The following is a 13462-nucleotide window of genomic DNA, read 5'->3' as shown; positions in this document are numbered from 1 at the left end:
ATGGATCTGATAAAATCTAGATCTCTAATATTTTTTAAGCCCAAGCCCCTTGGACACTGCTGCTCTTTTCAGTTTTTGCTTACATACAATTCATTCTTTGCAGCCAATTAAGCTGGAGAAGCCTGGGAATAAAGTTTGAAACAGATTAATTAAAAAAAAAGAAAAGGAAAGGAAAGGAAAGAAATTCCCCACCACCACCACCACCACATATGGAAGAAAAGGCTGGCGTGGGGAGCGGAGCTATGGGAAAGCGCATCCTTGCTTTCCAGCACGTTTTCTCATGTTCTTCCTTGCTGAAATATGGGTTCATTTGGGTGCTTCTTGTTGGTAGGGTCGGTGGCCTTTCTGCACAGGACTTAGAGTTGGAGCCTGCTTCTGGATTAAGGAAAAGTAAATTATAAGAAGAGGATCCCTACAAAACAAAAAAGAAGAGGTTCCCTAAATATTCAAAAACCACCCAGAAGATAATGGCCCTGCACCTAGGTGTGTTCACTGCCTTGGACCTTGAAATTTGAGCATGAAGCCTTCCATATGAATGATTCCTATATTAGCTGGTCCAGCGTCCCCAAATTAGGCAGCAACGGATTCCGGGTCCTTGCAAGCTGATTCTTTAGGCTGTTCTCTCTGAGTCTAATTCACCAGGTAGGGATGTGAGGAAGGCTTCTGATTTTGGTGTAAGAAACTTGCTTTAAATAATGACTGGTAGGCAGGGAACGCTGAGCAATTAGCACCCTGTACACTTTATAAATTCAGGAGGGAGACAGTTTCTTTTTCTTTTTTTAATGTTATTTATTTATTGGGGGGGGGCCATCTCAGCCCACCAGGGGGCGGGGCTGGCTGGCATGTGGTGCTGGGGGATTGAACCGCAGTTCCTGTGTTTTGCTAAGCTTGTTCTAAGTAGGTGCTTTAGACCACTGAGCCATCTCACCAGCCCTGGGAGACAGTTTCTTTCACTTTACATCAAGTGAAGTCTCTTCAGCCTGTGCAGACAACACAGACGGTTTCCAATTTATCATGGTTCAATTTCAGACTTTTTGACTATGTGAGCGTAGGCTGCCACTTGCTTTGTTTAGTAATTGACAATGACTTGGGTTGAAAACAGGGATTGTATTCTGTTTTTCACTTTCAGTAGAATATTCAATAAATAACACCAGAAATCAACACTATTATAAAGCGAGCTTTGTGTTAAATCATTTTGCCCAAATGTAGTCTAATATAAGTGTTCAAAGTACACTTAAAGCAAGTGAGATGGGGGCGGATATAGCTCAGCAGCACCAGCAGCTGCTTTGCAAGCACAAGGTCCTGAGTTTGATTCTCAGTACCAAAAACAAATGAAGTGAGATGAGCTATGATATTTGGTAAGTTGAGTATAAGGAACACAGTTTTTTATTAACTTCTGGCATCTTCAACTTATTGTGGGTTTATTGGGATATAGCCCTGACATCAGTCAGGCATCTGTCTCTACCAGGATTCAACACCACAGCTTCTGGTACAATTCCATGGTCTCCCCTACTATAAAAGACCCCATTGTGTTCAGACAACATTTTTATTTTGAAGTCCTCTGGCACAGTGTACTTAAAACTTCCCAGTACAACTCAAAATATTTTTGTTTCTGAATCCTTCTTGAAATTTCCCAACAGTTAATTATGGCACGTTTTCCAAAAATGCTTCTTGAACAAAACAATATAGATTTTACAAAAACTCAAACTGTCTACACTCTGCCTTCACTGACCTTGAATCCATGTATAAATTGCTGAGAAAGATTTCTGTGAAATAACTCAAACAAATAATTATAGCATGCCACGGAATACATCCAGGCGGCATAGCAACATTTACCCTTAGAGGCACTCGTTTTCTGTAATTACTGCTTATATGAAAATAAACCTCAGCTGAGAGCTATGAGAAAAATCAATTCAAAATAGAACCACCAACTTGCCAATGCTGCACGATGTTTACCAATATGTACATGCCATTCCTGTGTACTGCCCACTGGAAAAAACACCAGCAGTTCACAAATCATTCCAAGAATAAATCCTATTGACAAGGCAACAAAATGGAATGGATTAATGCAGTTGGCTCAATGATCTGTGGGCAAATTATCCACCGTAATCAGTAATGACTGATTTCATGATTTCTAGTGAGAGCTAAATGTATTTTGTGATGTCTTATGGTGAAGACGTTGTTCATTATTGTTACCTTATGTTTGTTAACAGAAGACAGCTGTTGTTGTGGCAAAACATAGGTACAAATCCTGGCTGTATCTCTTGCTGTCTGTTAAATACATTTGGGTAAATTATTTTACCTCTCCAAGCCTCCATTTTCCCATTTTAGAACTATTATGTCAGAAGATTTGGAAAAGCCAAACTAAAACTGCTAGCCAACAGGAATATAATACATGTTCATTTCCTCAGTATAAATTTCCACTCAAATTCAACAGTAGGAATAAGTACCACTTGCCATATGAGCTAATCTGCTACCTGCAAGTTGGACTAAACTGTTTTATAACAGACCTTGAGAAGATCAGATCAAAATTGCAAACAGAAACATGCTAAAATCTCCCCTCTCTCAAATCCTCATAAATGACCAGAAAAATATTCTGAGTTAAGGTACATGAGTTCTTTAAGGGAAAAAGAGCAGTGCAGATGACAGAAAAGCGGACTGGTGAAGCCGGCCTAAGGTGAAGCAGACCTAAAGACAAAATGAGAAAGAATAAGAGAGGACCCAGAAGGGGATGAACAGAGGCAGATGCAGCCAGGGACTGTGACCCTGTGGTGGGCTAAGCAATGGTCAACTGCAACACCCAGCTGAAGTGAATCAGCGTGGTTCTAGTTGTGGATGGCCCACCTGAGGATTGTTGCCAGCAGTATAAAAGAAGAATGAGAGGTCAAGATGGCAGGAGTGCTCTTGATTCTCCCAGAGAACTTTGGCTTGCTGGCTTTCCTGATGTGAACTTGGGTGTTCTCATCAATGGAGGAACTCAGGTCTTCACTGTTCCTGGGGATGACTGTGTTCCTTTTCAGGAGAGCTCTGGCCCTTACTTTGGGCATTGCTTCCTAGCTCCTGTGCAGATCTCTCAGACTGATAGCACAGATCCTTCACCCCACTGGCACAGACTTTCTAGCTTCTGCCACTGCCCTCAGGCCTTCCTAGCATAGATCACTGATATAGACTTGCATGAGACACTGTCGTGAGTTCTAGACCTCCAGCTAGACTCATAGGGGGTATTGCCATAGGCCCTAGGTCTTTAGCTGGATTCGTGCAGGACACTGCTGGGGGGCCCAGGCCCTTAACCGGATTCTTTGGGTCTCTAGTATGTGGACAGATTCCTCCATTTTCTTACATTTGATTCTTTGGGTGAATATTATAAAATAATCCAAACCTAGAAAATAGGTAAGAAAAAGTAAGGCACTGAATAAGGCACCATGCTTATAACATGTGTCAACTACCATTCAAAGAATCAAAAGTGAGGGACCAAAGAAATGAGAATTTAGAAGAAGTACAGTATTAGCCAGGTGTGATGGCACATGCCTGTAACCCCAGCACTCTGGGAGGGTAAGGCAGAAAAAATATGAACCCATCCTAAGCCAAACTCAGCAACATAATGAGATCCCAGGGCACACTAATATGGCAATTGAGACTGGGCGTGGTGGCATGTGCCTGTAATCCCAGCGCTTGGGAGGCTAAAAAATAGGAAGGCTCACTACAAGTCCAATCTAAATACATTTTTTAAAAAGTGTTTATAAACAAGAACTAGGGGTCTTCAAAAGGAAGACATTGATCATTGAAAGCTTAGAAAAACTTCTATAATTGTGTTGATTAACAGGAAATACAATGGATTGGCCAAATAGCTCAGCAGATTAGAGTGCCTGTGAGCAGACACAATGGCCAGGGGTTCGATCCCTGGGACTGCCGTGCTGGCCCCGTCCCCAGGGTGCACTGAGATGGCAATTGAGACTGGGCATAGTAGTGTGTGCCTGTAATCCTAGCTCTTGGAAGGCTGTAAACAGGCAGATGACTACGAGTCTGATCTAGTAGTGAGACCCTGAACACCCTGTAGACCCTTCCCTAAAATACATAACTAAAAGATATTTAATTGAAAGGCACAACTGAGGAACTCTAGAACATGCTCAAAAATACAAATAAATGACAAATATATATGGAAAATTAAGTGTTCCAATACATGCCTAGTAGAAACTACAAAAGGAGAGAATGAGGAGAAGTATTCACTGAGATAACAGGGAAAATTCCAGAAACCATTAAAAATAGTGAATGAGTTTAACCAATATCTAATAGTATAAAGGAAAGACAAATGCCTAGCTAGCTCAAGATGAAATCCAGTGGCTTATTTTGCCTACAAAGAAATAAAAACAAAGTTGTCATTAGTTTCTTCATGGGCAAGTACAGATGCAGAAATACATGGAAGGAAGTGTTTCAGGTTTAATCTTGTTTTATGGTACCAAAAGCATAATCAATACAAAACAGAAATAACTTACTTCTAACTAAATTAAGTAAGGCAATGAAACCTAGAAAACTCGATCTTCACCCAAAAGTCAGGAATAGGGTTCAAAGTAGTGCTCAGGGAAGAGGAGGGAAAGAGAAATAGTAAGGATGCAAGATTAAATTCAACATATAATCACAGTAAATGTGAAAGAATTAAATATTATATTCTGTTAAAAGACAGAGAATCATTACTTTCTTTTAATCAAGCCAAATGTTATTTATAACAAAGGGCCCTAAAATAATAAATACATTTTTCTATCTGAAAGAGATAGAAAAAGACATCCTAGGAAACTGTTAAAAAAAAAAATAAAGCAAGGGGTAGTAATAGCACTCACCAACAAAAGTTCAACAGATGAAATTCTCTTCAACAGAAAAGTCACAGTACACAAGGAAGGACTTTTTTGCCTTCAACAAATCACTCTTGTATCCTATCACATACATACACTTCTCTAGGTTTGGGTGACAAGGAGATAGCAAGCCAGACAAGCCCCAGCCCTGTGGGGCCCTGTGGGGCTCAGGTGTACAGCTCCATCCTCTTACAGCTTGTGTCTAGATGTCCCCCACAAGCCTCATTCAGTCATCGCACTTTTTCAGAGGTGGCTGAATCTAGTGTGTGACTAGTCAAGCAGCCCTCTGATCAGTTTGGCATGGTTCTGGCTAGGATTCAGGGTGTGAGTGCTGCGCCCTCCCTAAGGCTGGTACCCTGCCTACGATCAATATAAGGGACAGAAATCCTGAAAGGGACAACTTCCTTGTTTTTTCTTGATACCTTCTACCCACCATGAGCTGTTTCCCCTCTCCCATGCCTTGGAGCCAGCCAATGATGGCCTGAGACCTCTACAGACTGTGAGCTAAGTAAACCCATCCTTCTTTAACATTACATGTCAGGTATTTTGTCTCAGCAAGAAGAGAAAAGTAACTAAGACACATCCCTTCAATTTGGAGGCCTCAGCAAATGTGCAAAGGCAAGCATAGCTACTGTACATCTAAACAATTAAAAGAAATTAGTAAAATCATAACAATTGACAAATTGTTAGTTAAAATATTTTCTTTTTTTTTCCATAATTTTATTGAGAAATAAATAGCAATGAGACAGTTTCAAATCAAAGTGGGACAGTTCCAATAATTAACGCATTGCATACTGCCTTCCTAGTGGAAAATAACAGGCTAGATTTTCTTTATTTGTTTTTGTTTTTTTTGGCAGAACCAGGGATTGAACTCAGGCCCTGTGCTTGCCAGGGAAGCGCTTAATCCACTGAGCCATCTCCCCGGCCCAGTTAAAATATTTTCTCAGCCTGGAGATTTTCAGTCCAGTGTTGAAGTGCATACCTGCCAAGGGCCAGCCAAATAGCTCACCAGCTTAAAGCACCTGCTTAGGCAGACACAGCAGCAGGGTTCCACCCCCACCAGGCCATGCCAGCCCCACCCCTGTGGTGTGCTGAGACAGTGATTGAGACTGGGCATGGTGGCATGTACCTGTAATCCCAGCTCTTGGGAGGCTGTAAACAGGTGGATCACTACAAGTCCAAACTAGTAGTGAGACCTTAAATACCCTCTAGACCCTTCCCTAAAATAATGCAGAAAAATATTCTCTAAAGAAATAGTAGTCAGGGGCTGGGGAGATGGCTCAGTGGAATAAGTGCTTCCCTGACAAGCACAAGGGTCTGAGTTCAATCCCCGGTTCTGCAAAAAAAAAAGAAAAAGAAAAGAAAAGAAAAAAGAAAAAGAAATAGTAGTCACTTTGGCCAGGGATGTAGCTCAGCATTTCAGTGCATATCTAGCAAATGCAAGTCCCTCAGTTCAATTCCTGGAACCAAAAGAAAAAGAAAGAAAGAAAAAAGTAGTTACTTAAGTGCATAACTGAGTCTTTGTTTTTAAGAAAACAGATATAAACAATAACCACTTGATATAAATTGAGATAACATGAGAAAGACAAGGCAAACCCACCTACACATGGTCAATGTAAATACAAAAGGTGAAGCCTAGTACAGGTTTTGAATTGTCCTACACTTTTTACTTTTCCAAGTGTCCTATGATGCCCAATAGTAAGTTATCTACTGTCAGCTTGCACACAAAGCATTCAACTATAACTGTTAAGAAGTGAATTTGTTGCTATAACATGTAGGACTGAAGGAACAGAAAAAGCTTCCCCAGCATCAGCACCTGCCAAGCAGTGCACTTCCTCACTTGTCTTCCATGCTCAGGGCCTGGATACTTTCCCAGTTCAGAAGCACCGGCATTATTTCATAAGTTCCAGGGGACAAATGATCTACAATAAGTTTTTTTATTACCTAAAAATACAATTTGTAAGCTCTAGAGACTTCCTTTGAATTTGCTTCAAAGCTAAATGTCGTTATTCTTTACCTGTAAAAAAATCAGTCAGAAAATTTCAGAGACATATTTTTAGTTTTTTAATTATCTGTTGACTCAGACATTAAATATTTAGTTTCTAAATTCTTGGAAAACTAAAATAGGCTCTAAAGCATTTCTTTAAACTTCGGTGGTGAAAGATTTCCTTTCCTAGGTCCTTGGCTTCCAACAAGAGGTAGTAGTACATTGTCGCTATTGGGTAGGAGCATGATGAAGCAATCCTCCAAATTTTGCTTCCAGCATTCTAACTGCCTACTCCATAGACCATCACAGATACTTGTAGTTGCCCAAGAAGTATTTGTAAAATACGTAAGGGGGCCGGCCAAATAGCTCAGTGGATTAAAGCACCTACAAGCAGGCACAGGGGCAAGGGGTTTGATCCCTGGGCCTGCCGTGCTGGCCCCAACCCTGGGGCATGCTGAGATGGCAATTGAGACTGGGCATGGTGGCGTGCACCTGTAATCCCAGCTCTTGGGAGGCTGTAAATAGGCAGATCACTACAAGTCCAATCTAGTAGTGAGACCCTGAACACCCTATAGGCCCTTCCCTAAAATACAAAAATAAATAAATAAATAAATAAAGTATGTAGAAAAATTGTAATTACTTTCAATATCTGAGAGCTATAAAGAGCAAAATTGCTTTCACTCATTCTTGCCCAGAACCTTCACAATTTCCATTCTGTGATTTAACCTTGCTTTCCATTCAGAAAACTTGTAAGCAGACTTGTAAATATCTTAATGTTAAGCTAAGTATGTGATTTAGGTATAGCTACCTGCAACTCTATAGAACTCCAAATGTACCCGTAAAAAACAATTTTAAAATCTATATCTAGGTAGATACATAGACAATTAACACAGAAGCAAAAATTGCCTTTCTCCTCTATAAAATAAAAATAAAAGCATCTCACTAGCATGAATGACAATGATAAATCATTTTGTTTCCTTTGATAAGGATAATGGGATAGAATATTCTTTTCTTTTCCTACCTCTCTTATAACTGATTATTCATGGTAAAGTTGGTGGTTAGTTGGTTGGTCGATGGGCAGATTTTGAGAAAGTGTCATACTAAGTTCCCAAGCTGACCTCAAATTTGTGATTCTCCTGTCTCAGCCTCTCCATTCACTGGGATTACAGGTATGTGCTACTGTGGCTATCTTGGGCTTGTCATTTCATAAGATGCCAGAAGAAATGGACTGACTGTGGACCATTCTTTGCCTCACCATTCATAAGGCTTCTAATAAGACTATGGTTTTAGGCTTACTTTGTGTTTCTAGACGATGCCTAAAGATAATGATGCATGTTTGACCACTGTCCTATTTATTTTTAAAACAAATATTCTGATTTAGGCTTGGGTGGATTTCTATCACTTTTAAACTAACATCTGGTCTTGGACATAGAAGGGTAACATTTATATTGATACTGTCAGGAATAATGCTAAAGTTTGGACAACTTCTTTGTGGCCAGATACCTTTAAATTTGACAGCCATACGACTCTCTAGAGGAAAAGGGAAAAACAGCATTTAAGGGCAAAATGACTTAATCTTCTTGTCTTTCTCTTTAATAATGGACAATATGACAAATCCTCAACTTTGAAGGACTCAACTCCAATCCCATATGCTGCACACCCTGCTTCCTGGTTGCATATTGTCTGCATTTTCTCAGAATTCTTGCTGAAAGGAAGTTCCAGTCCTGGCTCACTGCTCACTGTCTGCTTCGTGCTTCCTTTGCAAATATAATCATCTCTGCCTTCTCCTCTAGTAACCCTGTGTTTCTCTGGGGATCTGTAGGGTCAGTTACTGTCATGTTCCATGGTCTCCAGAACTTATCCAGGCACGAAGCTGTCTGAAATCAAAGGCACACCATGCACACACCTACTCTAAACACTCATCTGATCCAAACCTTTGATTTGCCATTTGTTCTCTCTCCCCTTCTCTCCTGCGATCCTGGCCCAGATGGCACTTTTCGTTGGTGGTGTGCCCTGCTCCTGTCAAAGAACAACAAAAGTTTTAATTTCTAAATATGGAAGCAATGATTCAGAACCAATGGTATTTTGTTATATAAGGTAATCTCAAGATCCTTCAGGTTTGGATATGTTACCAAAACTCTGGTCATTCTTCAAATTTGTTTATATTGATTAAACTATATACATTTTAGCAATTGACTCATGTTTTAAAGACACCAAGCACTTACTAAAAAACAAGGCTCACTGCCCATAAAATATTTCACACACCTAGGAAAGACACTTTTATATGAGCTCAGGGAATACAAAAGGGTTACCATATTTGTGTGTATGTTTGCATTAGAATCTTACTCATAGAAGTAGACAGGTGACAATTTCTCTTATGAAGTTACTTGGCAAGATCTACTTGGTTAAAATGCCTGGTCTAAAAAAATATTGTAGTTTGAGGGCAGTAATTTAGAGCCGTAGAGAAGTTGGGAACTTATTCAACTAAATGGACTCATATATAACTAATTATACTTCCAACTAAAATTCAAAACTAAAAAGATGTATGATCTACTATTGTAAGAACTGTGAACAGCTAAAGATACAAAGATAAATTCATTTCCTTAAAGAGAAAAGAATTCAGAAGCTTCCTTACAGGCTTCAAGGGACCCCACTACCAGTCTCCTAAGCGTGTCTCCTTACACACCATAATCCAGTACTGCCAAGATACTTATCATGTTGTTTCATTTTTCATATCTTTGCACATGTTGTTCCACAACTTGCACACCCAGCTGTGCATTACTCATTTTTCAAATCTTATCTCAGGCTGGGCACAGTGGTACATGCCAATAATCCTAGTTCCACAAAGAGGCTGAGGCAGGAGGATGGCAAGTTCAAGGCCACCCTGGGCAACTTAGTGAGACTCAGTCCCAAAGATGTTTTTAAAGATCTGATAGACAAAGGGTGACTGATAAACATGGTGAATGCTTAAATTAAATAAAACAAATGTGTTAGAGTAAAAGACATACCATCATTAATACTGCTCAAAATACAGTATTCCTGCTTGCTTCAAATGCATTTATGCCATCATTTTGGCCACTTTCTGAAGCAGTTCCAGAGGTCTTCTTTTGTGTCTTTATGAAGTTTGACCAAATTCAATGGGAATGCGGCTGCTGAATGATGCCCAACCGAAAGACAGGCTTTTTATAGTATTGCTGTGTGTCCTTATCCACCTTATTCAACAGATCTGGCACAGTACAGCTCCTGGCTCTTCCCTAAAGTCAAAATGACCATGAAAAGTAAACATTTTAAATTAATTCAAGACATGGAGGCAGCCACAACAGTGCAACTAGAGAGACTCAGGAAGAAGGATTTCAGAACTCTCTGAAAATGGCAAGAACAATGGAATAAGTGTGTTTAGGGGAAGGAGAAATGTTTTGAGGGGTATTAAAGGCAATGTGCTTCTACTGTAATACATTTTTAAAAACTTAAACATTCACCGTATTTTTATTCCCCAGTATGTGTGAAACCCTGAGTTTGAGCCTCAAGGACTAAAAAAAAAAAAATTAAAAACAGTAAAGTTCTGCCTCCATTCTCTGCTCTGCTCTCGGAGAACTTATGGCCTCCATCTTCGAGGGGATGCTGCAAAAGAGACTTCAGCAAGCCACCTCCCCTGCCTCTGACAGTAATTGTCTCAATGAAATGCAGCTCCTGGCATCTTATCAATCCTGGAAGAGGCTCAAGGCCAGACATGGAGCAACAGGCAAGCACCGCTTGAGCTCCTAGTGTGAACTGAGTTTTACATATAAAAAGTAGTCATTGTATTGCTATTTTCATGAATTTGTAAATATAATTTTTAAAAGGTACCACCCTGTGAGGCACAGTATGAAGTATTCAAAGTTCAAAGTGTTTAGCTGATCCACCAAATTGTAAAATTGACTATGTACTATAAGTTAGAAAGGATAGACTGAGTGTGGTTGTGCACACCTGCAATCCCAGAACTCAGGAGGCAGGGGTAGGGGGAGGATCCCTGTGAGATTAAGGCCAGCCAGGGCTACATAAGTGAGTTCAAGACCAACTTGCCCTAAATAGTGAGATTCTGTCTCCAAAAAGAAGAAAGGAAGGAAGGAAGGAAGGAAGGAAGGAAGGAAGGAAGGAAGGAAGGAAGGAAATAAAGGAAAAGAAAGAAAGAAAATGCACATGAGCCAAGCATGTTTGGAAAACACCAAAAACAGAAAGTCATACTCCCACAGGCCTTGCAGCAGTGTTCTCTCTCTCTCTCTCTCTCTCTCTCTCTCTCTCTCTCTCTCTCTCTCCTTCTGTGTGTTTTAGGGAGTCCCTCTGACCAGTTAAGACAGACCTAGCAACAGATGAGTCTACCCTCTATCTCTCAGGTCACCCCAAAAAGTGGTGGTTAATGGAAATCTCCCTCATGGGCAGAATTTGGGGAAGTGGATCTGGTTGTCCACTTCATGAGAAAGAAAAATGCTTGAGGTCTAGGTTTACACTGATTCTGTGATCAGGCAGTAAGCACGCTAGCTAGCTGGTCAGAGACCTAACAAGAAGAAAACTAGAAACTTGGTAATGACAGTGAGTGAGGGAGAAGTCTGTACATGAACTCCTTGAGTGGACATAAAGTAGGAAGATGTTCATCAGAAAGGTTGCTGTGGGCCGGGGAGATGGCTCAGTAGAATAAGTGCTTGCCTGGCAAGCTCAAGGGCCTGAGTTCAATCTCCAGTTCCACCAAAATAAAATAGAGAGGTCACTGTAGAGGAAGTGGCCTCTCCTTTCACCTCCTCAGTCCTGACCCACTGGGCCCAGAAGAAAAGTAGCCATGGTAGCAGGGATGAGGGCTGTGCATGTTTCCCACTCAAGCTTCCCAATTTATATACCTGCTAAGTGTGGAGCAGGGCCAATGGCTGACTTGTAGTTGTGTCTGAAGTAATGACTTTCATCCCTTTTAAGATGACCCTAATTACTTCCCAAAGGCCCTTCCTCCTCTTACCATCATACTGGGGTGGGGTTTCCACATATAAATTCAGTCTGCATCACCAATTGAGATGATAGCAGAGGATGAGAAAAAAAGGCTGTTGAACAAAGGCAAGTATGACTATTGTGAAAAGCTATAACAGTAGAAAGTGAAGCAGGTACATTTTATATGAATAAATTGTCTCTCCCTTATTTGTTATCTGCAAAACACTGGTGAGTGCTAGCATTTTAGTTTGCAGCTGAGAATGTGACCAGATTGATGACATCAATAGTGGCAGTAGGATAACTGTTGGAACTTGCTGTGCCCCTGTATTACAACGCAAACTTAACCGAGTAAGGTAAGAAAGTAGGTAGAAGGAGGCAAAAGAACAGACTTGCTGAATATCTTCTTTTGGCCCTCAGATTTACACTCTCTTCCTTTACCTGTCTTCTCTGCTACCAAGGGCTGATTTCCAAAGACTATCAGAGACCTTGCTTGTCTCCTGGCCTCTGGTTGGGTGTAGCCAATGAAGAACATCTCTGAACTAAAGGTAAGAAGAAGATAGCAGAGCACACATGGGCTGTTCAAACCCTCCAGACATTTCTCTCACTGTGTCCCTCCATCTAAAATCCAAGCTCTGACCAGCGACCTGCTCTATCCAGCTCCCTCACTACAAATTTCAGAAACTCCTTCTCCCATCCACCCTTCAAAAGTCTATCTCTACTAGCTGCCAGATCCTGCGTACTCCCTCATAAGTTCACTACACCCCGCCCTGTGAATACTCCCACTATGTATTGCCTCCTCTTTATCCTGTAGCTCGGCCATCTGCCTGCTGCTGGAACACCAGGAGATACATGCATCTTTCTCCTCCACCAAAACATGGATCCCTCAGGCCAGAGTCTACACTGTGCTTGTTTTATTTCCTAGAGGTTAATGGGTATCTAGCATTTAATGAGTGTCCACTGAACATTCATCAAATGAATGGGTAAGTTCATGAATGAATATAAATATCTATAATACAAACAGACCATAGCATAAGAAAATGCCACCATCCATATAGTTCTGGAAACTTTAGTCAGAGCAATTAGACAAGAGAGAGAAATAAAAGGAACAGTGATTGAAAAGGAAGAAGTGAAATTATTTGCAGATGACATGATACTCTACATAAAAGACCCCAAAAACTCCACCAAGAAACTTATAAATTTAATAACCAAATTCAGTAGCATAGGAAGATATGAAGTCAATACTCAAAAACAAGAGCATTTCTGCACACAAACAACGAACTCACCAAGAGAGAAATTAGGGAAACCATGCCTTTCATAATAGCACTCAAAAAAATGAAATACTTAAGAATCAATCTCACAGGTGTTTCTGCTCTTTGCTGCTGCCATGAAAGGTAGTTCTCTGCCATGTGCCGCTCTGCCTTGGAGCCAGTTGAATATGGACTGAAACCTCCAATAACTGTGCATTTCAAGTTTCTAACTAAGGGTGGAACTGCATCCCTGTGGAGAAGATGTTGGTGCTGAGCTGTTCTTCCAAATTATTGGCACTGGAGAAAATATTGAAGAATCACTTTCCTGAATCACTCAAGGTTTATGGAGCAGTTATGAACATAAACCGTGGGAATCCCTTTCAAAAGGAAGTTGTGTTGGATTCATGGCCAGACTTTAAAGCTATCAT

General features: G+C 40.6%; 1 pseudogene; it reads left to right on the top strand.

Moving 5' to 3' along the window:
• The window catches only part of LOC101561688, an 8992-nt pseudogene extending 599 nt beyond the window's left edge, over nt 1-8393 (top strand).
• Nucleotides 8394-13462: the final 5069 nt, after the last annotated feature.

This window comes from Octodon degus, unplaced genomic scaffold, assembly GCF_000260255.1.
Source record: "Octodon degus isolate 3935 unplaced genomic scaffold, OctDeg1.0 scaffold00091, whole genome shotgun sequence".
Lineage (NCBI taxonomy): Eukaryota > Metazoa > Chordata > Mammalia > Rodentia > Octodontidae > Octodon > Octodon degus.
Note: the sequence above shows the minus strand (reverse complement) of the source record. Positions and strands in the feature narration are given on the sequence as shown.